This window comes from Carcharhinus amblyrhynchos, chromosome 19 (assembly GCF_965287045.1).
Source record: "Carcharhinus amblyrhynchos chromosome 19, sCarAmb.v2.hapA, whole genome shotgun sequence".
NCBI lineage: Eukaryota > Metazoa > Chordata > Chondrichthyes > Carcharhiniformes > Carcharhinidae > Carcharhinus > Carcharhinus amblyrhynchos.
The window spans coordinates 10467144-10493948 of NC_137342.1; the positions used below are offsets into that span (position 1 = coordinate 10467144).

The 26805-nt window shown below is 44.2% G+C and overlaps 1 protein-coding gene across 1 annotated transcript in view; it reads left to right on the forward strand.

Moving 5' to 3' along the window:
- LOC145355565 (serine/threonine-protein kinase 33-like) overlaps positions 1-26805 on the forward strand; it is a 107351-nt gene that overhangs the window by 40069 nt on the left and 40477 nt on the right. The gene's annotated exons all lie outside the window — the stretch shown is intronic.

The following is a 26805-nucleotide window of genomic DNA, read 5'->3' on the forward strand; positions in this document are numbered from 1 at the left end:
CCGAGGCAAGTACCTCACCTCCTGACTCCCCAAAGTCTGTCCACCATCTACATGCACATATAAGAAGTGTAATGTAATACTCACCACTTGCCTGGATGAATGCAGCTCCAACAACATTCAAGAAGCTTGCTACTATCCAGGACAAAGCAGACTGCTTGATTGCTATCCTTCCCACAAACATTGAATCTCTCCAACATCAATGAACAGTGGTAGCAGTGTGTATAAGATGCACTGCAGGAACTCACCAAGGCTCCTTTAGCAGCAGTTTCCAAACCTATGCCCACTACCATCTAGGACAAGGACAAGGGATACTTGGGAACACCTCTCCACCTGGAAGTTTGCCTCCGAACCACTCACCATCCTAACTTGGAAATATATCACAGTTCGTTCACTGTCGTTGGGTGAAAATTCTGGAACTCCCTCCCTAACAGCACTATGGGTGCACCACAGGAACTGCAGCGGTTAAAGATGGCAGCTCACCACCACCTTCTCAAGGGCAATTAGGATGAGCAATAAATTCTGGTCTAGCCAGTGATACCCACACCCCATAAATTAATTTTACTAACGCCTGTCAATTATGTTGGTTTTAATGAGGTGCAATTATGAGCTTATTCACTTTGGTTGGAAGAATATAAAATAGATTTTTTTTTTAAATGCTGTGAAACTATTAAATGCTGGTGTGTAGAGGGAATTGGATGTCCTTGTACATGAAGCAGAGAAAGTTAATGTGCGGGTCCAGCAAGTGGTTAGGAAGGCATAATGAATGTGGGCCTTTATTACAAGCGGCTGGGGGTATTGAAATGAAGTCTTACTGCAACTGTACAGTGCTTTTGTGAGACCGTACCTGGAATTCTGTGAATACTTTTGGTCTCAATAGCTATTGAAGAATTTCATTGCCTTATAGGCTGTGCAATAAAGTTTGAGAGATTGATTCCTAAGACAAGAGATTAGAAGAATGCACAGTGGTTCGCATTGCTGCCTCACAACGCCAAGGACGAGGGTTCAATTCCTGGCTTGGGTCACTGTCTGTGTGGAGCCTGCGCATTCTCCCTGTGTCTGGGTGGGTTCCCTTCGGGTGCTCCAGTTTCCTCTCACGGTCCAAAAGATGTGCTGGTTAGTTGTGTTAACCATGCCAAATTTTCCCCCAGTGTACTCGAACAGGTGCCACAGTGTGGTGACTAGGGGGATTTTCACAGTAACTTCATTGCAGTGTTAATGTAAGTCTACTTGTGACACTAACAAATAAACTTTTAAAAACTTAATTTAGGTGTCCCTTTAAGGACAACAAAGCAGAAGAGTGTCATTGAGAGATCAATTGGGACTGAGTGGGTAATCACCCCAGGGGGTGGAGCTCTCTCGTAGGCAGAAGACAGCTCGAAGGCTTGTAGAGACTGGAACAGCCAATGGGCTACTCCAGGGTGGCCGGTGGGGCTGAGAACCTCTGTACAATTTTTTTCTTGTTAATAAATACCCTTTGTGATCTTGATGAAGTCTATAGCGTGCATCGTTCCAACAGGGTAAGCGGTGAAGGTCTGTTTAAGTCACAGGTAGATAGATTTCTGATAGACAAGGGAATTAAGGGTTATGGGGAGAAAGCGGGAAAGTGGAACTGATCCACTTCAGATCAGCCATGATCTTATTGAATGGCAGGGCAGGCTCGAAGGGCTAGATGGCCTACTCCTGCTCCCATTTCTTATGTTCTTATGTCTCCCCTGGCTAGAAAGTCTAAATCTGGGCGACATAGTCTTAGGGAAAAGGGATCAGCTATTTAGAGCCGATTGTGAGGAGAAATTTCTTCCATCTGATAGTTGTGAATCTCTGGAATTCCCTCTCCAGTTGTCTGGGTAGTCAAACCTGTTCAAGGCTGAGATCAATTGGTTTTTCGATTCCCATTGTGGGATCTGAGGATTGGGTGGGAAGGAGTGTTCAGGTTTAAAATGAGCCATGATCTTATTGAATGATGAAACAGGCTCAAGGATTCGATTGCCTATTGCTGCTCCTACATTCTCTCAAATGACAGAAAAACAGTGCTTGGCCCCAGCAACGCTTTATCTAGGTTACCTCTGAACCCAGATGATATCATCAAATTTGATCTGTCTTTCTGCCTCCATATTCTCAATTACTTTCACATTCCCTGGCGGCAAATTGCAATAGTTAGGTGCCTTCATCATTTGCGACAGAAACATTCTGTAGAACTTGCGCTCTGTAAAAAAGCGGATATCCGAGAAAAACAAAACAAACTATTGCCATAGCGGCCAAAACTTCCTTTGTTTGAAATCAGATGGGTGTATGCATTTGTTTTTTAAATTGAGCTGGGGCCAAAATTCTGGAAAAGGTACATTTCGATAAGATTAGCTTTTTTCTTTCATATCATACATCAAAAACCAGGATAATGGACTTCCAAGGTAAGTTGCCAAACACAAATTCAAACTTCACTCTGTGTAGGGTGTCTTAATAAATGGTCTACTTCTAGGAGTAAAAAGTCTCACAACACCAGGTTAAAGTCCAACCAGTTTATTTGATAATATAAACTGGTTGGACTTTAACCTGGTGTTGTGAGACTTCTTACTGTGTTTACCTCAGTCCAACACCAGCATCTCCACATCATGACTACTTCTAGGACACAGATTTACGTTTTTAAGGAAATCACATGTAAGTTGGCTAATGTTACTGTTTTGTTATATTAAGAAGTGATGATGATATTTATCATTTAAACCGTAATCTTTCGGATAAACAAAACCTCTGGGGGAGAAAATGGTTGATTCTGAAGGCCAAAGAAATCTGCAGAAACAAAGCTTGTATTAACATTCCTTCAAATCATTTTGCCATGTTAATCTTCTGTAAGACTGTTAGTTAATGCTGTCTAAGTACCGTAAGCTAAAACCACTCGACAAAGAGTATCTGCTTTCGGAATATAAAGCAATCCTTTGGATAATGCAAGACCCACGAACAAGTGACGATAGGGGCCCATTATTAACGCAAAGCTTAACTGAGCAATTTGCTCATTGTCACACCGTGCGCCCTGCATATCACACTACACCCATCATTAGAACAGTGTAAATAGTCCGAGGAATATTATTTCACAGCACTTGAACATTGTCAGAAAGTCTTAACATAATTATTTTCTCATTGATATTGAGCGTCTTACAAAACTGTATGACATTTACCATTTATTTCTGTGACAAATACGCTGACTGTAGCAAAGCAAAGGGCTTCTATCTGTTTGCACTTTTCACAATGTCACAAGTTACTTTAAGACAATGAAGTGCTTTTGAAGTACAGTCACAGTTGTCATGTCGAAAATGACAGCCAATTTGCAAACAGCAAAAGCCATAGACAGCAATGAGATTCCAGACCTGAATAATCTGTTAAAGTGATATTTGGTTAAGGTGCAAGCATGCAGGCAAACAGGAGAACTCTACCAATGATGTGGGTATGCCGGCGTTGGACTGGCGTAAACACAGTAAAAAGTCTGACAACACCAGGTTTTAGTCCAACCTATTTATTTGATAATAAATAGGTTGGACTAAAACCTGGTGTTGTCAGACTTTTTACTGTGCGAACTCTACCAAGCCAGTGAAGGAAGACAGGAGTGAAAATTATAAACATCATCGGTAACATTTCCAGTTGACAGCACAAGTGTGAAATGGCATGGACATGTATCCTTAACTTCACGTGATCCATCACCTATTCTTCCCTGTGTCTACACTTATCTCTACTTCTGGGTTAGGCTGCCAACCAATATTCATAGAACCATAAATCATAGAATTCCTACAGTACAGAAAGAGGCCATTTGGCCCATTGAGCCTGCGCTGAGAACAATCCCACCCAGGCCCTATTCCCCGTAACCCAACGTATTTACCCTGCTAATCCTCCTGACACTAAGTGTAATTTAGCAAGGCCAATCGACCCAACCCGTACTAGTACAACCCACCTGACGAAGGAACAGCCAGTTCCGAAAGCTGGTGGCCTTTGCTACAAATAAACCTGTTGGACTTTAACCTGGTGTTGAGAGACTTCTTACTGTGTTTACCCCAGTCCAACGCTGGCATCACCACATCTTCACTATAAACCCAAAGTTCCACAGTTACTTTGACTCCAGTTCCTGCCGCCCCCACTTCTATTCAGAAATCTATTTTATTTTTCCAGTTATTCTCTGCAATACCTGTTCTGGTCATAATCACTCACAATTCCAAAACTTCCCATGTGTTTTCCTTTTTCCTCAACTGAGGTTTCCCTTCCATCATGGGTTGATGGGGCCCTTAATCACGTCCATCTCAATTCCCACTCTCCTGCCCTCACTCATTCCCTTCACTGCTCAAACCAGAATAGGGTTCCTCTTGTCTTAACCTTCCAGCCCATCAGCCCCTGTATTCAGCGGATCATCCCCTGCGCTTTACAGACATACACACACGTGAATCAGGGTTAGCATAGGCCACTTGGCCCCTCAAGCCATTCAATAGGATCATGGCTGGTCTGATTGTAAGTTCAACTATAGATTCCTGCCTACCCCAAAAACCTCTCATTAGCTTTTCTAGTTACTTTTTGTACTTGCATGCTGACCTTATGCAATTCATATACTAGGGCACCTGATCCCTCTTGCATCTGAGTTCCATAATCTCTCACCATTTTGATAATGCTGTCTCTTTTATTCTTCCTATCAAAATGGACAATTACACATTTTTGTACTTTTTAATTCATTCTTATCAAATGCCTTCTGGAAATCTTAGTACAGTACATCCGCTGGTTCCCCTTTATCCACAACATTTAGTACTTTTACAACCAACTCTAAAATTGGTTAAACATGATTTCCCTTCATAAAACTATGTTGACTCTGTCAAATTGCTTTGAATTTATCTAAGTGCTCTGCTGTAATATCTTTACTAATAGTTTAGAATATTTTCCCAGTGGCAGATGGCCCTGTATTTCTGTCTCCCTCCATTTTTGAATAAGGGCTATTCAACATTAGCAATAACATTAATTAACATTAAAATTAATAACATTTACATATGGGTGGCACAGGAGCACAGTGGTTAACATTGCTGCTTCACAGCTCCAGGAACCTGGGTTCGGTTCCCGGCTCGGGTCACTGTCTGTGTGGAGTTTGCACATTCTCCTCATGTCTGCGTGGGTTTCCACTGGGTGCACCGGTTTCCTCCCACAGTCCAAAGACGTGCGGGTTAGGTTGATTAGCCACACTGAAATTGCCCCTTATTGTCCTGAACTGATTGGATTAGCGGGTAAAATAAGTAGGGATATGGGGGTAAGGCCTGGGTGGGATTGTGGTCGGTGCAGACTCGATGGGCCGAAGGGCCTCTTTCTGCACTGTAGGGTTCTATGATTAGCTATTTTCCAATCTAATGGAACATTCATATAAACTAAGGAAGATTAAAACCAATGCATCCACTATTTCACGAGCCAGTTCTTTTAAAGTTAAAGTGTATTTATTTGTCACAAGTAAGCTTATATTAACACCACAATGAAGTAAGTTACTGAGAAAACCCCCTAGTCACCAAACTCTGGTGCCTGTTTGGGTACACTGAAGGAGAATTTAGCATGGCCAATGCAGCTGGCCATGGAAGCACGGTGACAATGGTTAATACCGCTGCCTCACAGCACAAGGGGCCCAGGTTCGATTCCAGCTTTGGCTACTGTCTGTGTGGAATTTGCACTTTCTCCCCGTGTCTGTGTGGGTTTCCTTCAGGTGCTGCAGTTTCCTCCTACAGTCCAAAGATGTGTAGATTACGTTGAACCTACTGTCAGGAGAATTAGCAAGGTAAATGCACGGGGTTACAGGAATAGGGCCTGGCTGGAATTGTGATCGATACAGACTCTGGGCCGGATGACCTCTTTCTGTACTGGAGGAATTCTACAACTCTATGATTTTGGACTGTATTGGGGAACTGGAGCACCTGAAGGAAATTCACGCAGACACAGGGAGAACACGCAGACTCCACACAGACAGTGACTCAAGCCAGGAATTGAACCCGGATTCCTGGCACTGTGAGGCAGCCGTGCTAACCACTGTGCCATCGTGCCGTCCCTAGATCCTATGATGAAGTTCATCATTTTCATTTTTGTTCTGTTTTCCTCTCATTTCACCACTACACTTTACAGACGCCTGCTGTCTTTCCCTCCATGTATTGTGGCGATCTGACAAAAGGCCATGAATATTTAAAGAGAAATCTGAACACCTCATTTTAGCCAATCAACTATGTCACAGGATTTTATTTTCTTTTTGAAAAACACTAATTTTATTTTATATGTCAACATCCTTGGGGTTACCATTGACCAGAAACAAAACTGGACCTCACCATATAAACACAGCAGCTACAGGTCGGAGGCGAGGGATACTGCAGCAAGTAATTCAACTCCTGACTCCCCAAAGCCTGTCCACCATCTGCAAGGCACAAGTCAGGAGTGTGATGGAATACTCCCCACTTGCCTGGACAAGTGCAGCTCCAACAACACTCAAGAAGCTTGACACTTTCCAGGGCAAAGCAGCCCACTTGATTGGCGTCACATCTACATTCAATCCTTCCACCACCGCTGCTTAGAAGCAACCATGTGTACTATTTACAAGATGCACTGCAGCAATTCACCAAAGGTCCGCAGACAACAACTTTCAAATCCACAGCCACTTCCATCTAGAAGGACGAGGGCAGCAGAAACGTGGGAACATCACCAAATGTAAGCTCCCCTCCAAGCCACTTACCATCCTGACTTGGGAATATATCGCTGTTTTTTCACAGTCGCTGGGTCAATATCCTAGAATTCCCTCCTGGATCAAACCACAGAACATGGACTTCAGCGATTCAAGAAGGCGGCTCACCATCATCTTCTGAAGGACAACCAGGGATGGGCAATAAATGCTGGCCAGCCAGTAACACCCATATCCCACGAATGAATAAAAAATAAGAATTAAACAAAAGAAGCACTATTAACTTAATATGGATTATAACTATATATGTCATGCACTCTGGTTCACATCTTGCTTCCCCAAGAATTCTCTTAAAAGACACTTTTATCTTAAATTTATTTACTTCTGTGGGGACCACCCATTAGTCAGCCAAGGACCTCCAAAACATTCTCTTCAACTCAGGCTATTCTCAGAGGTAAAACTTTAATTTACCATCTGTGAATACCCCAGTCCCTTATTCTAGTTACCTTGTCAATACTTCCAAAATCTGCCTGTTGCTTTCTTTGGTGCAAGATTCTGTGGAGGACCACTTTAGGTTCTTCCACCAGTTTTAAACTAGACAATTTTCCAACCCCTGTTTCTTCACAAGATTTAAACTGAGATGAGGCCTTGCCCACATTACACATAGTAAATGAACAAGTTAGTGTTTTACTCTGCTTAAAATGCAGGTATTTCTAGCTGTCATTTACTCTGGCTGCATTCTCTGTGAGCTGCAAACCACACAAGGTGCAAATTGCAACTAAAATCACCCCACGCAAACCCTCAAATAAATTGAAACTGGGGTATTTCAGTAGGCCACATCCAACTGAATAACAATGCAGTCTGCTTTGGGATATTCTCAGACTCATCCTTAGGTTAATTTATCAACATTACTTTACCTATACATCTTTAATCTTTCCAGAACTAAATATGACTTCTAAAATATTATTACAATCCCAGCTGACCAAGTTGGATCCCAGGGTGTAACCCAGCTTGATATATCAGACCTTTCATTTTTCATTTAGACCTGTGGGTGGTGTCCACTGGACAGAGTCACAGGAATCAAGTTTTCACAAGTTTGGGGCAGCATGGTGATTGGCAGATGTGCCTCACAGCTCCAAATACCTGGGTTCAATTCCCAGTTGGGCCACTGCCTGTGTGGAATTTGCACATTCTCACAGTGTCTGCCTGGGTTTCCCCGGGGTGCTCTGATTTCCTCCTGTTGTCAAAAGATGTGCAGGTGAGATTTATTAGTGGGGAAAATATGTGGAGTTACGGGGATAAGATGCTCTGTTGGAGAGTCAGTACAGACTCGATGGGCCCAATGGTCTGCTTCTGTTCTATGGGATTCTATTCAATTAAACAAGATTCACTATTTTACATTACTCCTCTACCCTACTGTATCTTCACAGATTTATACAGATTCATAAGGATAACCACAAGTTACAAAATCTTTCTTGGACTCTTAGTAAGTACACATCCCAGTGAACCAACAGGTGAAATGTGGTCAGACATTGATTGTTGTAAATACTCCCAGCTTGAGCTTTGTCTAAATAAAGCCTAAATTTATTCAAAACTAATTATCACATTTGAATGTGCTTCGATCATGTTATGTCAAAGATGTAACGGATCCTAATTACACATCAATGTTGCTGACTCCATGATGACTGTTTACCAAAAAAATGAAATGGCCACATCTGCTACTATGGCAACAGTAATAGACTTTTGACTATTTTGCTTGAAATGACAGACTGTGAATGATTTCTTCCAGCCACAAACCCAGCTGATGTTACAAAAGAACATAAGGAATAGGAGCAGGAGTAGGCCATCTAGCCCTCCGAGCCTGCCCCGCCATTCAATAAGATCATGGGTGATCTGTCGTGGCTCAGTTCCACATTCCCGCCCTCTCCCCATAACCCTTAATCCCCTCGCTTATCAAAAACCCATCAACCCGCGTCTTAAAAATATTTAGCGAGGCAGCCTCCACCACTTCAACGGGCAGAGAATTCCAGAGATTCACCACCCTTTGAGTGAAGAAGTTCCTCCTCAACTCCGTTCTAAACCGCCCCCCCTTTATCTTGAGGCTATGTCCCCTAGTCCTACTGTCCTTTCTGAGCGGGAGGAGTCTCTCCACCTCTATCCTATCCATCCCATTCATCATCTTATACGTCTCAATGAGATCTCCCCTCATTCTTCTAAACTCTAACGAGTACAAGCCTAGTTTATTCAGCCTCTCCTCATAGCTCAACCCCCTCAACTCCGGTATCAGCCTAGTAAACCTCCTCTGCACTCCCTCCAAGGCCAAAATATCCTTGCGTAAGTGCGGCGACCAAAACTGCACACGGTACTCCAGCTGTGGCCTCACCAATGCCCTATACAGCCGCAGCAAGACCTCCCTACTTTTATATTCAATCCCCCTCGCTATGAAGGCCAGCATCCCATTTGCCTTCCTGACCACCTGCTGCACCTGCAGGCTGGGTTTTTGCAACTCATGCACAAGGACCCCGAGGTCCCTCTGCACCGTCGCCTGCTGCAGTTTTTCGCCACGTAAGTAATAGTCCTTCCTACCAAAGTGGACCACCTCGCACTTGCCAACATTAAATTCCATTTGCCAGTTCCTGGCCCATTCGCCCAGCCTATCTAGATCCTTCTGCAGACTCTCCACACCCTCCGCACAATTTGCCGTTCCACCAATCTTGGTGTCATCAGCAAATTTCGACACCATACACGCGGTTCCCTCCTCCAGATCATCTATATAAATGGTAAATAGCTGAGGCCCCAGCACCAACCCCTGGGGCACTCCACTCTTCACCAACCGCCAATCCGAATAGCACCCATTAACCCCCACTCTCTGCCTCCTATTTGACAACCAATCCTCTATCCACGCTAACACCCTACCCCCAACTCCATGCCCCCTTACCTTCTGCAATAACCTCTTGTGAGGTACCTTGTCAAATGCCTTCTGAAAATCAGGAAAGACCACATCCACCGGCTCTCCTCTATCCACCGCCCTAGACACATCCTCATAGAACTCCAGTAAATTTGTCAGACACGACTTCCCTTTAACGAAACCGTGCTGCGTCTGCTCTATCAAGCAATTCCCCTCAAGATGCCTCGCTATTTCCTTTTGATGACGGATTCTAACATTTTACCTACAACAGACGTTAAACTAACCGGCCTATAATTCCCTGCCTTTTGCCTGCCACCCTTCTTAAACAACGGCGTAACATTAGCCGTTTTCCAATCTTCCCGCACTTCCCCGGAAACCAGCGACGTTTGGAAAATAACCACCAAGGCATCCACTATCACCTCCGCCATTTCTTTCAGAACCCTCGGATGCATTCTATCTGGTCCTGGGGACTTGTCCACAATCAGTCCCTCCAGTCTGTCGAGCACCGCCTACCTATGAGGGTATCCCAAACCAGGACATTGATTCGTGGTGGTGTACAGTTTTTTTGGGGAATATGAGAATCATAGACTCCTACATTGCAGAGGGAGGCCATTCAGCCCATCGAGTCTGCACCGACCACAATTCCGGCACGAAATGGGCAGCACAGTAGCAGTGGTTAGCATTGCTGCTTCACAACTCCAGGGACCTGGGTTCGATTCCCAGCTTGGGTCACTGTCTGTGTGGAGTTTGCACATTCTCCTCATGTCTGCGTGGGTTTCCTCCGGGTGCTCCGGTTTCCTCCCACAATCCAAAGATTGTGCGGGTTAGGTTGATTGGCCATGTTAAAAAATTGCCCCTTAGTGTCTGGAGATATGTAGGATAAAGGGATTAGAGGGTAAATATTTAAGGATATCAGCGTAGGGCCTGGGTGGGATTGTGGTCGCTGCAGTCTCGATGGGCCAAATGGCCTCTTTCTGTACTGTAGGGTTTCTATGAATTCCACCAAGGCCCTATCCCCATAACCCCATACATTTATCCTAGTTAGTCCCCCTGACAGAAAGGGGCAATTTAGCATGGCCAATCCACACATTGTTGGACTGGGGGAAGAAACAGGAGCACCCAGAGGAAATCCTGCAGACATGGAGACAATGTGCAAACTCCACACAGACAGTGACCCAAGCTGGGAATTGAACCTGGATCCCCGGCACTGTGAAGCAGCAGTGCTAACCACTGTGCCACTGTGTTGCTCTGCATTGTGAGAAATCACATAAAACCCCAGCAAGTAACCAGTCTAGCTATCATATAAAGAATACTTACCAACTTAAAAAAAAAGAAAAATACATGCAAAATAGGACTACAGTACTCTAGGACATTTAAGTATGTGAATAACTAAACACACAAAGGTCAGGTAGAGAATACCCCTTTGTTCCAAAATATATCCATAATCCCTGAACTCACTAGGATTTCCCTTTCCCAAAGGGCAATCAAATTAAGTAACCCTATAAATACAAATCAGCTTATAGTTACCACACAGTACAGGGCTGGTGATCAAGTCTGAGAAATGTCTTTCCCTGGTCTAGCAAAGATACTTAAACTTCCTTTACAAAGGTTTCCTGCAATGGTCAGAGAAACTACAACACATCCTCCTCTCTTGCATCCAGAGTATCCATCACCATCCTAATGCCCCAGTGAACAATGAACATGGAGGTGTCACCTCCTCCATTCTGGTAGGAGGCCAAGAAAAATTTCTGGGCCACACTCAAGCTTCACAGGCATTGGCAGCGCCATCCTTGCACGGCCCTGAGGCTGCAAGAGGTCACAGATTTCCATGAACACATCCCGTGTGGAACGGAAATGGTTCAACACAATGTTAGGTTGAGGCAGGAGAACTGCCCCTGGAAGACTGTAGATGAATATGGCCTGTTTCTCAGGACGCTTCTCCCCTTCATCCCCTTCCCTCTATGAGCAGCTTGACTATCACCTGTGCTCAATCTTCCTGCCAGGCTGAAGGCCAAGTGGGCATGGCAACTGGGAGCCAGTCACTTGAGCAGACCCCTTGAAGTCAGCACCAACACTCACTGTTGACTGAACGATTTTAGATAGTATTAGAAAACTCAAATAGCACCTGCAGGAATGAATTAGCAACTAACCCAGAAGTAATCAATTATCTCTTTAAATAAGAGGTGGAAGGTTTTCTTCCATTGGGTGGCACAGTGGTTGGCACAGCTGCCTCATGGCGCTAGGGGCCCAGATTCGATTCCGGCTTCGGATGACTGTGCGGAGCCTGCACATTCTCCCTGTATCTGCATGGGTTTCCTCCAGATGGATTGGCCATGCTAAGTTGCCCCTCATTGTTGAGGTATTAGCAGGGTACATAAGAACATAAGAACATAAGAACATAAGAAATAGGAGCAGGAGTAGGCCATCTGGCCCTTCGAGCCTGCCCCGCCATTCAATAAGATCATGGCTGATCTGTCGTGGCTCAGTTCCACTTTCCCGCCCTCTCCCCATAACCCTTAATCCCCTCTCTTATCAAAAACCCATCAACCCGCTTCTTAAAAATATTTAGCGAGGCAGCCTCCACCACTTCAACGGGCAGAGAATTCCAGAGATTCACCACCCTTTGAGTGAAGAAGTTCCTCCTCAACTCCGTTCTGAACCGCCCCCCCTTTATCTTGAGGCTGTGCCCCCTAGTCCTACTGTCTTTTTTGAGCGGGAAGAGTCTTTCCACCTCTATCCTATCCATCCCATTCATCATCTTATACGTCTCAATGAGATCTCCCCTCATTCTTCTAAACTCTAATGAGTACAAGCCTAGTTTATTCAGCCTCTCCTCATAGCTCAACCCCCTCAACTCCGGTATCAGCCTAGTAAACCTCCTCTGCACTCCCTCCAAGGCCAAAATATCCTTGCGCAGGTGCGGCGCCCAAATAGGGTAAACAAATGGGGTTACAGGGATAGGGGTGGGATTGTTGTTGAGGCAGGCTTGATGGGCCAAATGGCCTCCTTCTGCAGTGTTGGGGTTCTATGATTCATGCTGCTGAACATCTGGTCAGCATGTGGGTTTAAAATGGGCATTAGCTGAAATGATGGATTCAAGTATTGCACACAGGCATCAACTCAGTGTTACCCATGTCACGATCAGCCTCCTGTTCTTAGCTCCAGTGCATGCTCCTAGTTTGCATGTTAACACACTAAAACAGCATCTGTGATATTATGGAAAAGTGTTATGAGGATGACATTTTTGTACTAAATCAATACTTACAGCCCTGATGCTGTTGAGCTGAATTTTGCAGCCAAAAATTCCTTTGGCGCAGCAGGCTGAAATAGTCATTAAATGTGGTTCTGAGCAACAGAATAATACTTCCAATGATCTCTTATTTAATAAAAGACACTGCTATTGCTTCCAAGGCCCAGTTAAAAGAATAATTATTACTGGGAAACAGCTAGAGGGTGGCACATTGATTAGCACTGCTGCCTCACAGTGCCAGGGACCCAGGTTCAATTTCCGGCTTGGGTCACTGTGTGGAGTTTGCACATTCTGCCCGTGTCTGTGTGGGTTTCCTCCGGGTGCTCTGGTTTCCTCCCACAGTCCAGAAGACGTACTGGTTAGGTGCATTGGCCATGCTAAATTCTCCCTCAGTGTATCCGAACAGGCGCCAGAGTGTGGTGACTTGCAGATTTTCACAGTAACTTCATTGCAGTGTTAATGTAAGCCGACTTGTGACATTAATAAATAAACTATGAACAAATTAACAAACAACACTTGAGGCAAGAAGGTGCATTAGTGGTACTTCCATGGCATGTAACTTTAAACTGAACTTTGAGCGGAGTGTAATCTCAATCCAGTATTGAATATACATCAGATTTTTGGTTTGTAAGATCTGAAAGAAAGAAAAATTATGCGGTAATTAGCGACAAAACATCTATAGTGTAGAAAGGTTGTGAGTTCTTTAGTAACAGTTTAAATAGTGGACAAGATTTTCCAGCCCTTCCCGCTGGCATGATCTTCCAGTCTTGCCAAAGGATGTGCCTGGTGGCAGGATGGGTGATACACGCAAGATGCCGTGGATATTGGCGGCACCGGAAGATCCTGCCGGCAGCCAATGGTGTGTTGTCTCTGCCACTGGAAAACATATTGCTCAGAGGTGGGGGGTGAACGGTGGCGTGGGTCAAATCCTGCCCATTATAATCAGGTTGACTATTAGTTAAGACAGAATAAAACACATGAGATACCACAAGAAATATCATGGGTGGAATTTTCCCATCTCACGGGAATCAGAGCAGGCAGGACACAGATCACCTGTCGACCTCGGGTGGGATTTTCCAGCACTGGGGTGAGCGCTGCTGGCAAATCCCACCCCATGTTATTTGTGAAACATTGAAGAACCATTCCTGAGTAAGAGGATCATGGACTAAAACGTGAAGGGTTCAGTCGTACAGTTTTCTAAAATTATTAACCCAGTTTCAGGTCTCCTCAGCTACTAAAACATGAGCCCAGCCTGGAATGTAAAGTTTTTAAACAGCATTGTTTGAGAGTTACATTGGCTTTGTGCAATAATGCAAAACAATTGGGAGGAATTGGCAGCCCATTTCATATCTCTCCCTGTTATGATGTTTCATTAGCGTCAAAGTCAACCTGCTGCCCTGCGCCCTAAACATTTGTCGTTAATCCTGTCGCTGACGCACAGCCAATACTTGCAAGTTGCTCCCACTCTGTAGCTGAAGCCAACAAATGTTGAGCTCAGCTAATTCACAAGGTGCTGGGAATCAACCCTCGGGACCTTATGTAGCTGGTTGGTGCCACCACTCCCTCACTCACTAGACTACGTTACCTGGAAACTCAGGTTACAGACATCTTTTTGTGTTATATTACTCATAAAGATTTATTGCTATATTGAATATATATCCCGGGTGCCGGAGGACAGAGTAACATTGTGACACCCAGACTGTAGCAGAAGCTGTATGCATTATTCAGAGATTTCATAGAATTCCTACAGTGCAGAAGGAGGCCATTCGACCCATCAAGTCTGTACCGACAACAATCCCACCCAGGCCCCCTCCCTGTAACCCTACTAATTCCCACTGACATTAAGGGTCAAGTTAACGTGGACAAACCGCCTAACCTGCACATCTTTGGACTGTGGGAGGAAACCCGAGCACCCAGAGGAAACCCACCCAAACATTAGAAGAACATGCAAACTCCACACCCAAGTCTGGAATTGAACCCGAGTCCCTGGCGCTGTGAGGCAGCAGTACTAACCACTGTGCCACCTCTCTTCAAAAACTTTAAAGACACTGTTAACACGAGGAAAGGCACTCTGGAACCAATGTAACATCAGATTCACAGCCAGAAACAACCCAAATCAGAGGGACAGGCGGAGGAAAAGGTTTTAACTCTACATTCTGTGTACAGATGGTCCTGCTATCCTGGGGTTGAGTAGTTGCAAAGAGCTGCACATTATCTCAGTAAACCATGGGATCTAGGTATAAAGATTGATCATCTGGTGAATGTAATACCACCAAAATGGAGTCAAATTAGAGATGGGAGCAGCAAAGACAAACAGGCGAATTTCGTCACCCTGCCTGCCATGGGAATCAGAGCAGCTGAGGGGCAGGACATGGAAAGATCCGTGGACCACTGGTGGGATTTTCCAGGTTCAGGATGAGTGTGGCCAGAAAATCCGGCCCAAAGTGTAAGAGATGCTCCCTCAATAAATGATCCAGGGATGGCCTGGATTAGACACACCAAACAGAGCCAGCAATACAGCAGCACCGATCTATCAGAGATGACATCTCACTGAAAAGTGTTATGCCACTAGTCGAACAATTGCACCCAAAGCAACACCGGAAGAACATCTCCAGAAGATACACAAAGGTCACATGGGGATGGAAAAGCTCAAAGTCAGATCAGCTGGATAGAAATCTGCAAAGACTTCGAAAAAACGGTGTCTCATGCAGTGTGTGCCAGGAATATAGAAATATACAGCAGAAAGAGGAGATGACAGCTATTACAGTTCCATCCAGATCATGGCACACAGTGGGGGCTGATTTATTCACACACAATCAAGAATGGTAACTCCCAGTTGCAGACTACTAATCAAAGTTCGGTTTTATCTGGAAGATGACAGGTTTGAAAGCTGCAATAACGATCTTAGCTGTACAAATTCCCTTTGCTGAGTGAAGGATTCCTGAAACAATAAGTGAATGTGGAACCTAACTCCACTCCAGTAAATTTAAGGAATTTGCTGAACAGCACAGCTTCAACATCATCAGCTCCTTGTCATATTAGCCAAAGGGACGCAGGTTTATAGAAAGACGTGGAGACGGCCAAGAGAACTCGCATGAAAATGCCAGGTGTTAATGGAAGACTTTATTGTCACTTTGACTTAAACCTCTCAAAGTTGATATTGTCGGCAGGGCTGTTGAATGGAAGAAAGCGTCAGACAGCTCCGCAAGATACTCCCTGAGTGACCAGGAGGATATAGGACAACAACTCACTGACATATCGATAGAATAGCAACAGTTCCAATAAGGACTAAATCCCTGCCTGAGCTGTTCTGAGATCAAACAGAAATATAGGGGCAAATTTTCCCATTCCGCCTACCACAGGAACTGTAGCAGGCAAGGGGTGGACCATGGAAAGTGCGGTTGACCTCAGATGGAATTTTCCAGTTTCGGGGCGAGCGCAGCTGGAAAATCCCATCCATAGAATCTAATCATGCAATCCTAGAGTCCAGAGGAATTTGGTGAAACTGAGACTCCAAGTCACACATCCTGGAGACTGAAACTGGTACTTAAATTAGGAGAAAAACAGCCCATATTCAAACAATATCTGAGCTGGACAAACAGCAAAGATCATCACCATCACTACCCAGCGAGAGAACATCGACAGTGTCACCAACAAATTGTACAATAGTTAAAAAAAAAATCACCAGAAAGAGGCACAATGTTCACAACTTTAAGCACAAATTAGGAGTGTGATTGCCACCCCACTCCAAAGCTCTTTCTCAAAATCCTGTCTCATTCAACCCTCTGACTCAGGCCAGGAGTAATCCAAGTGGAGCAGCGTTTCCCCACGACATAACTCGAAAGGCCCTCTGTCGAAGGGAAGAATGCCACACGCCCCTTCTCTACAGCACCAGCTAGTGTAAAGTAGGTAAGTTGAAAGCGTAGTGAAGTTGAAAGGTCTTTGACCAGCTAGGCAGAAGGTAAATGTACAAGGTAAGTTGGTAGAATTTGGGAGAGGGTGGGGGTTGGGCCTCAAGCGGGTGACATTGGGTTGGGCCTCAGGCCGGGTGGGGTGGTTGACAGGCGGGGACTTGGGGAGGGAGAGTTAGGGTCAGGCCATAGTGCAGTTGGTTTGAGTTTGGCTCAGGGTAAGAGTTGCGGGGTGGTGGGCAAACTTGTATTTTCAGGATTTCCAGTCAAATGGTGTAGTCCGTCAAGAATGGGGAGGGAACAGTTGCAGCTGTGGAGGGAGACCCTGAGGGTATCAGGGGCGTGGGAGAATCCTGTTTAGGGTGGTGTGGTTCAGTCAATGGAGACCCTAGAGTTTTGGGTGTTGGGGGGGGGGGGGGTGTGGAATGGTCTGATGTGGGCCTATATAATACTTACCCAGAAGTTAGAAGAGGTTTCAATCCTTCCAACTTTTGCTGGATAACTATTGATGTAACCCAATTGAAACAGTCCAAAGTGTACAATTTAAATTTCATTTTCAGATTGCTTCCAGTTCAGAGCAATTGTCCAGGTGTAGCTTGTGCATCTGGGCAATTGTCATGGAAACCTTACCCATGAACCACTGAAGGGGATTCACCAGTGCATCTTCAGGGTCTCCCCTACCCCCAAGGCAGTTTGTCTATTGGTCCACCAACTAGATAGGGAGCAGTCAGAAATGGACTCAATGAAAGCCCAGCATTTGAGTCTAAAGTGTGATTATTGTTAACTTGTGGGAATCAGGTGACAATGGCATATTGCTTCCAGTTGATTACCTTGATTGAGGAGGAATGAATTAATTTTGGTAAATATTCAATACATCGGACTGGCTGTCGATTTCAGAGTGATTGAAGCAGCGTGGATACTACAACACAGTCACTTGAGCGACGTGTCAAAGGAAGTTTTGCTATGACATTCTCAGGATAGCCTGGAGTATTCAGCATCAATCTCCCGGCAGCCAAAGAAAACTCCCTGGGAGATTTTTAAAATCATATTTTAAACAGATCGGTCCCATAATTAGACAACAGCAACCACTAAGAAGGGGTGAATTTACTTCCACCACCCTTTCAGTTAATGTAGTCAGCATCACAACAACACACTGAGTAAAATGTGTTCTTGGGATTTTCTGCTCCCATCAAAGCTTTGAATCTATATCCTACTGTCCCGACTGTCTCTTAATTTCTCTCTCACATTGAGGCCTACTAAAAATGATGGGTAGAGGCCTATCTCCTGGAGTAAAGCTTTACTGGATGAGAACACAAGTCAGAGATAAGGCAATAACTCCATGACACTGGTTAACGAACTGAACCATAAGAACATAAGAACTAGGAGCAGGAGTAGGCCATCTGGCCCCTCGAGCCTGCTCCGCCATTCAATAAGATCATGGCTGTTCTTTCCATGGACTCAGCTCCACTTGCCCACTCACTCACCACAACCCTCAATTCCTTTACTGCTCAAAATCCTTGCCTTAAAGACATTCAATGAGGTAGCCTCAACTGCTTCACTGGGCAGGGAATTCCACTGATTCACAACCCTTTGGGTGAAGAATTCTTCCTCAACTCAGACCTAAATCCGCTCCCTCTTATTTTGAGGCCATTCCTGCTAGTTCAAGTTTCACCTGCCAATAGAAACAACTTCCTTGCTTCTACCTTATCTATTCCCTTCATAATCCCACATGTTTCATTATATATGTCCACTGGTCACTGACGGCCAACCAGAAAAACACTCATTTTTTAAATTCTTTTTTTTAAATTCATTTGTGGGACATGGGTGTCGCTGGCTGGCCAGCCTTTATTGCACATCTCAGTTGCCCTTGGAGGGCAATTGAGCGTCAACCATATTGTTGTAGTTCTGGAGTCACATATAAGCCAAACCGGGTAAGGACAGCAGATTTCCATCCCTAAAGAACATTAGTGAACCAGATGGGTTTTTCCAACAATCGTTTCATGCTCATCAGTAGATTCTTAATTCCAGATTTTTTTTTTACTGAATTCAAATTCCACCATCTCCTGCGGCAAGATTCAAACTCGGGTCCCCAGAACATTAGCTGAGTTTCTAGATTAATAGTCTAGCGAGAATACCACTCAGCCATCGCCTCCCCACTCTTTGCTTTCTGCTTGTTAACCAATCCTCTATCCAAATGCCCAAATTGAGTTTGACCCTCTTCAACGGATGTGTGTGATATCAGAACATCAAATTAAAGCAAAAGGCCAGAATAAATATATTTGTTTGTGCGTCACTTATTTGTGCTTTGTTGACCTGCAACCTCTGGTGACTAAACATTTTGTAAAAGATTTTTCAATAATCTAAGCTCATTGGTCAGGACTAGAAAGTATCATGCAATAGGTGGGATCTCAACTGGATTGAATATCCCTGGTGTTGGATGTTAATGGGCCAGAATTTGATAGGAAAATAATCACGGTTTAAGGGACCTCACCATTATTGTGTAAATTGTCCAGCACCTAATAGCATGACAGAGATACCCCATGAGTAAATTCCAAAAAAAATGCTATTGGTGGAAGCAGAGTTCTTCTTTCCCTTTATTTCTCTTTCTCTACCGAACCCAATAATAGTTTTTCTGGTTGGCGATCAGTGACTAGTGGATATATATCATTGAAACACATAGGATTATGAAGGGAATAGATAAGATAGAAGCAAGGAGGTTGTTTCCACTGGCAGGTGAAACTTGAACTAGCAGGAATGGCCTCAAAATAAAGGCCAATACTGGAATCTGAAACAAAATCAGAAAATGCTGGGAAATCTCAGCAGGTCTGACAGCATCGTAGTGAGAGAATAGAGCCAACGTTTCAAGTCTTCCTCAGAGCTGCTCATCCCGATTCGAAACATTGGTTCTATTCTCCGTCCACAGATGCTGTCAGACCTATTGAGATTTTCCAGCGTTTTCAGCAATAATTGACCCTATTCCTTCTCCAAGATCGCTCTGTTTCTTTCTCAATCTTTAAGACTCACTGGTTCAAGAGATAGTTTGTTGGTCCTGTTTTCCATCAAGGTGCTCACATCAATGCCATGCAAGTTATCTTTGCAAGCTAAATAGTGAGGAGCATAATCTAATGAATGGGGCATGGGGTGGAAATCCCCAATGGTGGGATTTTCTGTTCCTGCTGAAGTCAATAAACTTTTGAATAGCTAGCTGCATTTTCCAACCCTACCCCCTCTGTGATGGGCCCATAAAATTCAGCCCATATTGTGAAATGCCCAAACCAGCAATCGTGCGTCATTGACTAGAAAGCCTGGGTGTACCTACACCCAAAGTGTACCTGCCCCACATGGACGAGAGCAGTTCGAGAATGCAGCTCACCACCATCTTCCCAAGGGCAATTAGGGGTGGGTAATAGGGGTGGTCTTGTCAGTGATGGCCACATTCCATCGGTGAAGAAGCAAACATTCTAGGCCAACAAGTTATGAGGAAGTTGGTTCAAAGTAAACTGAGTGGCAGTCGGTGGGGTGGGGGGGCGTTGGGGGGAGTGTACACAAAGGGAAATCAAGTGGAATAGAAAAGGTTAATGCTAATCATTATTTTAAATTACACCTCGATTTCCCCAAGTAGGGAATCCAGAACACGGGGCACAGTCTCAGGACAAGGGGTCGATCGGTTAGGACAGAGACAAAGAGGGATTTCTCATTGACTCAGAAGCTTGTAAAGCTTTGGAATTCTCTACCCCAGAAAGTTGTGGATGTTCCATCGTATATTAAAGGCCGAGACAATTGGATTTCTGACCTTTCAGGGAATCGAGGGACGCAAGAAATGGACAGAATAGTGAAGCTGAGATTGAAGACCAGCCATGGCTGTATTAAATGGTGCAGAGGGCTGCACTGCCGTATGGTCTATTCCCTGCTGCTGCGTTTTTATATTCTCATGACAAGCGACACATAAACTGACACAAGACAAGCTCAGAGCTGGGGTCAGAAAGCACTTATTTAAACAGCCGACTACAACCAATGTTAGAAAAGGAACTGTTTCTAAACAAGTTAGTGATAGGTCACCAGTCCCTGACAGCTGGGGAAAGGAGGAGATAGCAGAGTCTCTCCCTCAATTAATCAGTTCTCAAAGGTTGTGTCGTGGGAATGGAGAATAGTTCATGGTACGCACCTTGTTCAGAAGGAGATAATCGGGCTGAATGATAGATCAGTCGCTCTAACATCAGTTCGAGACAAAATTGATGGAATTCCTAATCAAAATAAAATTAGTAAGTGTTTAGAAATGTCTGATCGAATACGTCGTTGTTAAAGACAAATTGTGGGGGATTTTGTGACATTATGCTGTGTTGGGCCCCTGCGCTTGTAAAATTAAGGGCCATAATCCTTCAGTTGTTTCTGCCAGCAGAACCTTCTGCTCCTGCCGAAGGTGTGACCCTGTCACAGGATTCCCAATGGCATTGGGTGCAGACAACAGGAATTCCCGTTGACAGTGGTGGACGATTCCTGTCATGACAAGTGACACATAAACTGACACACGACAAGATTGGAGGTGGGGTCAGAGACTTTAACAGCAGACTAGAGCCAATGTTAGGTCATCAGTCCCTGCTGGCTGCAGAAGGAAGCCACCTCCCCCCTAAACACATTGCAGGAGATCAGAGAGCTCTCCCCCTCTCCCATGAAGTTGCAACATGCACTGAGTGGAAAAGCGTAGGTTGCATATTTGTTAATCCGCCAAGCTTGTCTTGGAGTCTGCAGGAATTAAAGATTGATTTATTCATGTTTCTACGAGACGTGGGCCTCGCTGGCTAGGCCTGCATTCGTTGCCCTTCCCTAACTGCCCTCCATTTCACATGGCACTTCAGAGACACAGCAATGCGGTTGACTCTCGAGTCACATGTAGGCCAGACCGGATGAGGACAGCAGATTTCCTTCTCTAAAGGACATTAGTGAATTTCTACGTCCAAATATTGCTCTAGTAAACAAAACACTGCCTAGAAATTAAACTTGATGAAGTACGTTTACTTAACATTCATGAAATGATTAAATTTAGCACTTCGTGGAGGAGTAATTTCTTCTCTGGAGCATGTGCACTAATCTAGCCTCCACTAACAACCTGGAAGGTTCCACTCCCAGTTGGTTGTATAATGAGTTCAGACAATTTCAGCATATGTTTGGGGGACATGAACAGTACAAAACTGCTCCTGTATTTACCAATTAGTCAGGAAATTTATAATCTCTTTCTGAGATGCCAGGAAGCTGGCTGCTGTGGGGAAAATGGGAATATCACATGAGTACATTTTGTTCTGGGATTCGAACTAAGGGATGTTGTGAGTGAAATCCTGCGCGTCATGAAGTTAATAAATTCTTCAAATGACATCTTGACCATTATGTTGCGTAGTTTGGCACTTTCATCTGTTCAGATTGGGCTGCTATGATTTTCTAACTGTGGCCCTAATGTAAATGAATTTGCAAACGCATCAAAAAAAATTCTAATTCAGGCCAGTAAGTGGAGGTGGGAATCAATTTACAGTGCAATTTCTGTCCATTTAAAGGATCTACAGCCATTTATGGGGAGACAATGAAACAATGATGTCACTGGGCTAGTATTAGAATCATGGAAGCATAGAATCCCAACAATGCAGAAGGAGGCCATTCAGCCCATCTGCACAGACAATGATCCCACCCAGATTCCACCCCTGTAACCCCACATATTTACCTTGCTCGTCCCCCTGACACAATTGGACAATTTAGCAGAGCCAATCCACCCAAGCCGCATATCTTTGGATTGTAGGGAGGAAATTGGATCACCTGGAGGAAACCCACACACACACTGGGAGAACATGCAAACTCCACACAGACAGTGATGCAAGATGGGAATCGAATCCCGGTCCCTAGCGCTGTGAGGCAGCAGTGCTAATCATTGTGCCACCCAGAGACGCAGGCTAATGCTCTGGGAACATGAATTCAAATCCCACCAAGGCAGCAGGTGGAATTTAAATTTAATGGATCAAGTTGAAAAATAACTTTATTAAGTGTTAAATTTACTTATTAGTGTCATATGTAAGCAATGAAGTTGCTGTGAAAATCCCTTAGTTGCCACACTTCTGCGCCTGTTTGGGTACACTGAGGGAAAATTTAGCATGGCCAATGCACCAAATCAGCACGTTTTTTCAGTCTGTGGGAGGAAACCAAAGCACCCGGAGGAAACCCACACAGACACGGGGAGAACGTGCAGATTGCGCACAGAGAGTGACCCAAGCTGAGAATTGAACCAGGGTCCCTGGTGCTGTGAGGCAGCAGTGCTAATCACTGTGCCACTGTCAAAGCTGAACTCAGTGATGGTGACAATCATTGATTGTTGTAATAACCATCTGGGGAAGAAATCTGCTGTCCTTACCCGGTCAGGCCTACATGAGTCAAGTAAAAGCTTATTAGTCACAAGTAAGGCTTATATTAATGAAATTATTCCAGACCCAGAGCAATGTCCTGATAGGCCAGTCATCTCTAGGACAATTAGCAATGGGCAACAAACCTTGCCTTGCTGGCAATGCCCACATCCCATGAAAGAATTTTAAACAGCCCTGCCTTTGATAAATGCACATCGGAAGTGGCACTGGAGAGCTATGTCACAGCAGCACTTGCCTCTGAGTTCATCCCCAATGTTTCCATCTTTCTTTCAAAGGGAATGAAGCAGACATGAGCTTCAGAGATATCTGACCACCATCCAGCTTGTTAGTCCCTAAAACAAATGGAATATATTGACAAAGGCAATACATTTGTAAAGGGGATGACTGTTACCGTGTCAGACATATCATGAATCTGTGGGGAACGTTGTATCAGATAACAGAATATACAACATAGAAACAAGTCACTTAACCCAAACAGTTCATGCAGGCATTTGTGATCCATCTGGGAGTCCTCCCATCTCTTCTCATGTAAGTCTATCAGCATAACTCTCTATTGCCTTCTCCTTCATGCATTCATCTAATTTCTTCTTAAATACGTGTACACTATTCACCCCAACTATTCCCTATGGCAGCGAGTTCTGCATTCTCACCACAGTGTAAATAAATTGTTTCTTTTAAATTCCTTATTTGGCTTCTTGTTAACTATCTTAATTTTTGGTGTGTAGTTTCGCTCACTGTAAACACTGTCTCTCTGTCTGTCCTATCAAAATCTCCCATAATTTTAAGCATTCTCTCTTCCACCTTCTGCCGTCGGGAAAAAGATACAAGTCTGAGGTCATGTACCAACTGGCTCAAGAGCAGCTTCTTCCCCACTGACTTTTGAATGTACCTATTTTGCATTAAGTTGATCTTTCTCTACACCCTAACTCTGACTGTAACATCACATTCTGCACTCTCTCCTTTCCTTCTTTATGAACAGAATGCTTTGTCTGTATAGCGTGCAAGAAACAATACTTTCCACCTTATGTTAACACAAGTGACAATAATAAATCAAATCAAAAATCAACTCTATTTAGGTCGCATCCCAGTCTTCTCTTTTAAACACTAAAAGGTCCAGCCTATTCATCTGCTCCTGATAGAAATAGCACTGGTAACCCATATTAGTGTTGCTCTACCCTTATGTACAGCAAGAAGTCTCACAACACCAGGTTAAAGTCCAATAAGTTTATTTGGAAATCACAAACTTTCGGAGCACTGCTCCTTCATCCACTCCCCTGCAGAAGGAGCAATAATCTGAAAGCTCGTGATAACAAATAGACTTGTTGGACTTTAACCTGGTGTTGTGAGACTTCTTATTGTGCCTGCCCCAGTCCAATACTTGGCATCTCCACATCATGGTTATCCTTATGTAGGCCTTTTCAGTAAATCATCATTGTTGACCGCAGTTATCTTTCCTTAAGCCAGCAACCATTCGTGGAAACTGGAGTAAATCATTCAGCTCATCAAACTATTATTCAGCTAAAATCAGCGATAATCAGGCATGCATGTTGAACAATACACCAATCCCTTAACCAAAATTACATGCTCAAGTCTCCACTGACTCAGGTGAATGCTGTCGCCAATACTCCCAAAACACAAACCTTTTGATCTCAAGGGCAGCATGATGGCACAGTGGTTAGCACTGCTGCCTCACAGTGTCAGGAACCCAGGCTTCCCGGCTTGGGTCACATGTGGAGTCTGTACGTTCTCCTCATGTCTGTGTGGGGTTCCTCCCACAATCTGAAAAGTGTGCCGGCTAGGTGCGTTGGTTATGTTAAATTCTCTCTGTGTACCTGAACAGGCACCGAAGTGTGGCGACTAGGGGATTTTCATAGTAACTTCATTGCAGTGTTAATGTATGCCTACTTGTGACACTAATAAATAAACTTTAAAACATTAAATATGCCTGATCAAACATGCACAGAGATAGTACAGAGATAGCTGGCGCTTATAAAAAAAAATTATTGCACACCTTATATGGTGAGAACGCACACCTACTTGTGGATATTTCATGGTCCGCCTGTATGTGTTTCTTAACCTGTGACTGTACAGCTGTGACAGTGCAACCCCTTCTCTCCATCAATGCACCATTCTATAAATGATGCATCCAACAATGAGGATGGAGGGTATCACGACTAAGAATACCTCAAATTGTTAACTGTGCAGAGAGGCCTTCCTTCCAATAATCCTCCAGGTGAGTGAAAAATGATGAAGATTTCATGGTATAAAGGTTAGACTGAGAGTATGGATTCTAACTGGCATCCTACTTAGGCCACTAATAGCAGATGCCTCAGGATGGCTGTCTTAGACCTGTCTGAGAACAAAAAAACAACACACGTGGAGTAGCGAAGTCCTACATTGCAGCTCTTATCTCTCTCCAAGAATACTTTGTCGTAACCACAGGTGCTGTAAAATAGCTGGTTCTATTAGAATTCATATTTTATTTGAAGAACATAAGAGAAATTAAAATAAATCACTGCCATTTAATCTATTAAAACTCCACTTTCTAGTCTACAGATTCTCACAGTCCCAAACTTCAATAGTTTTTTGAACATCTCTGATATTCCTCTGGGGAGGGGAGTTTGTGCATTAGTTTGTTGCTGTCTCTTTACCTATTATCTCTCACAGAATTTCAGCACTGTGGGGGGGCATGGTGGCACAGTGGTTAGCACTGCTGCCTCACAGTGCCGGGGACCAGGGTTCAATTCTCAGCTTGGGTTGCTGCCTGCGCAGAGTTTGCACATGTTCCCCGTGGCGTGTAGATTTCTTCCATGTGTTCCGGTTTCCTCCCACAGTCCAACAAATGTGCTGGTTAGGTGGATTGGCCATGCTAAATTCTCCCTCAGTGTATCCAAACAGGCACCAGCGCGGGGCAACCAGGGGATTTTCACGGTAACTTCACTGTCGTGTTAATGTAAGCCTAATTGTGGCTGATAAATAAATTTGACTTTTTTTTTAATGTGTGTTCTGCTGGTCAATAGTATCCTGTCAAGAGTCATTTATTACTGAATGAAAAACAATGAAGGTCCCCTTATTTTCTCCTGTATTAATAATTCTCACATTGAAGAACAGAAAATTCACTACAAGATGTTTTTTGATTAACTTTCATCCCTGCAGAGCAGATTCACTCAGCATGAAGCCAAGCTGGGACTTCATGCATACAATCTCCACAATATTTGTTCATAAAGTTCACGCTTTCCCCATCCAGCGGACGAGGTAGTTCACAGCACAGCTTTACGTCATTAAACTCTGCACTGTCTCCTAAACGGACAGCCGAGTGGTGAGCACTGCTGCCTCACAGCACCAAGGATCCAGGTTCAATTCTGGTTTCGGGTGACTTTCTCCCCGTGTCTGCACAGATTTCCTCTGGGTGCTCTGGTTTCCTCCCACACTCCAAAGGTGTGCGGGTTTGGTGGATTGGCCATGCTAAATTGCCCCTTAGTTTCCCAAGATACGTTGGTTTACGTGGATTAGTCACGTGGTTGCAGGGATTGGGCAGGTTGGTGAGTCTGGACAAGATGTTCATTCAGAGAGTTAGTGCAAACTCGATGGGCCTCATGGCCTCCTTCTGCACTGTAGGAATTCTAAGACTCTAAATTTTGCCTATTAGAAAACAAAACATCATGTTCAAGAAT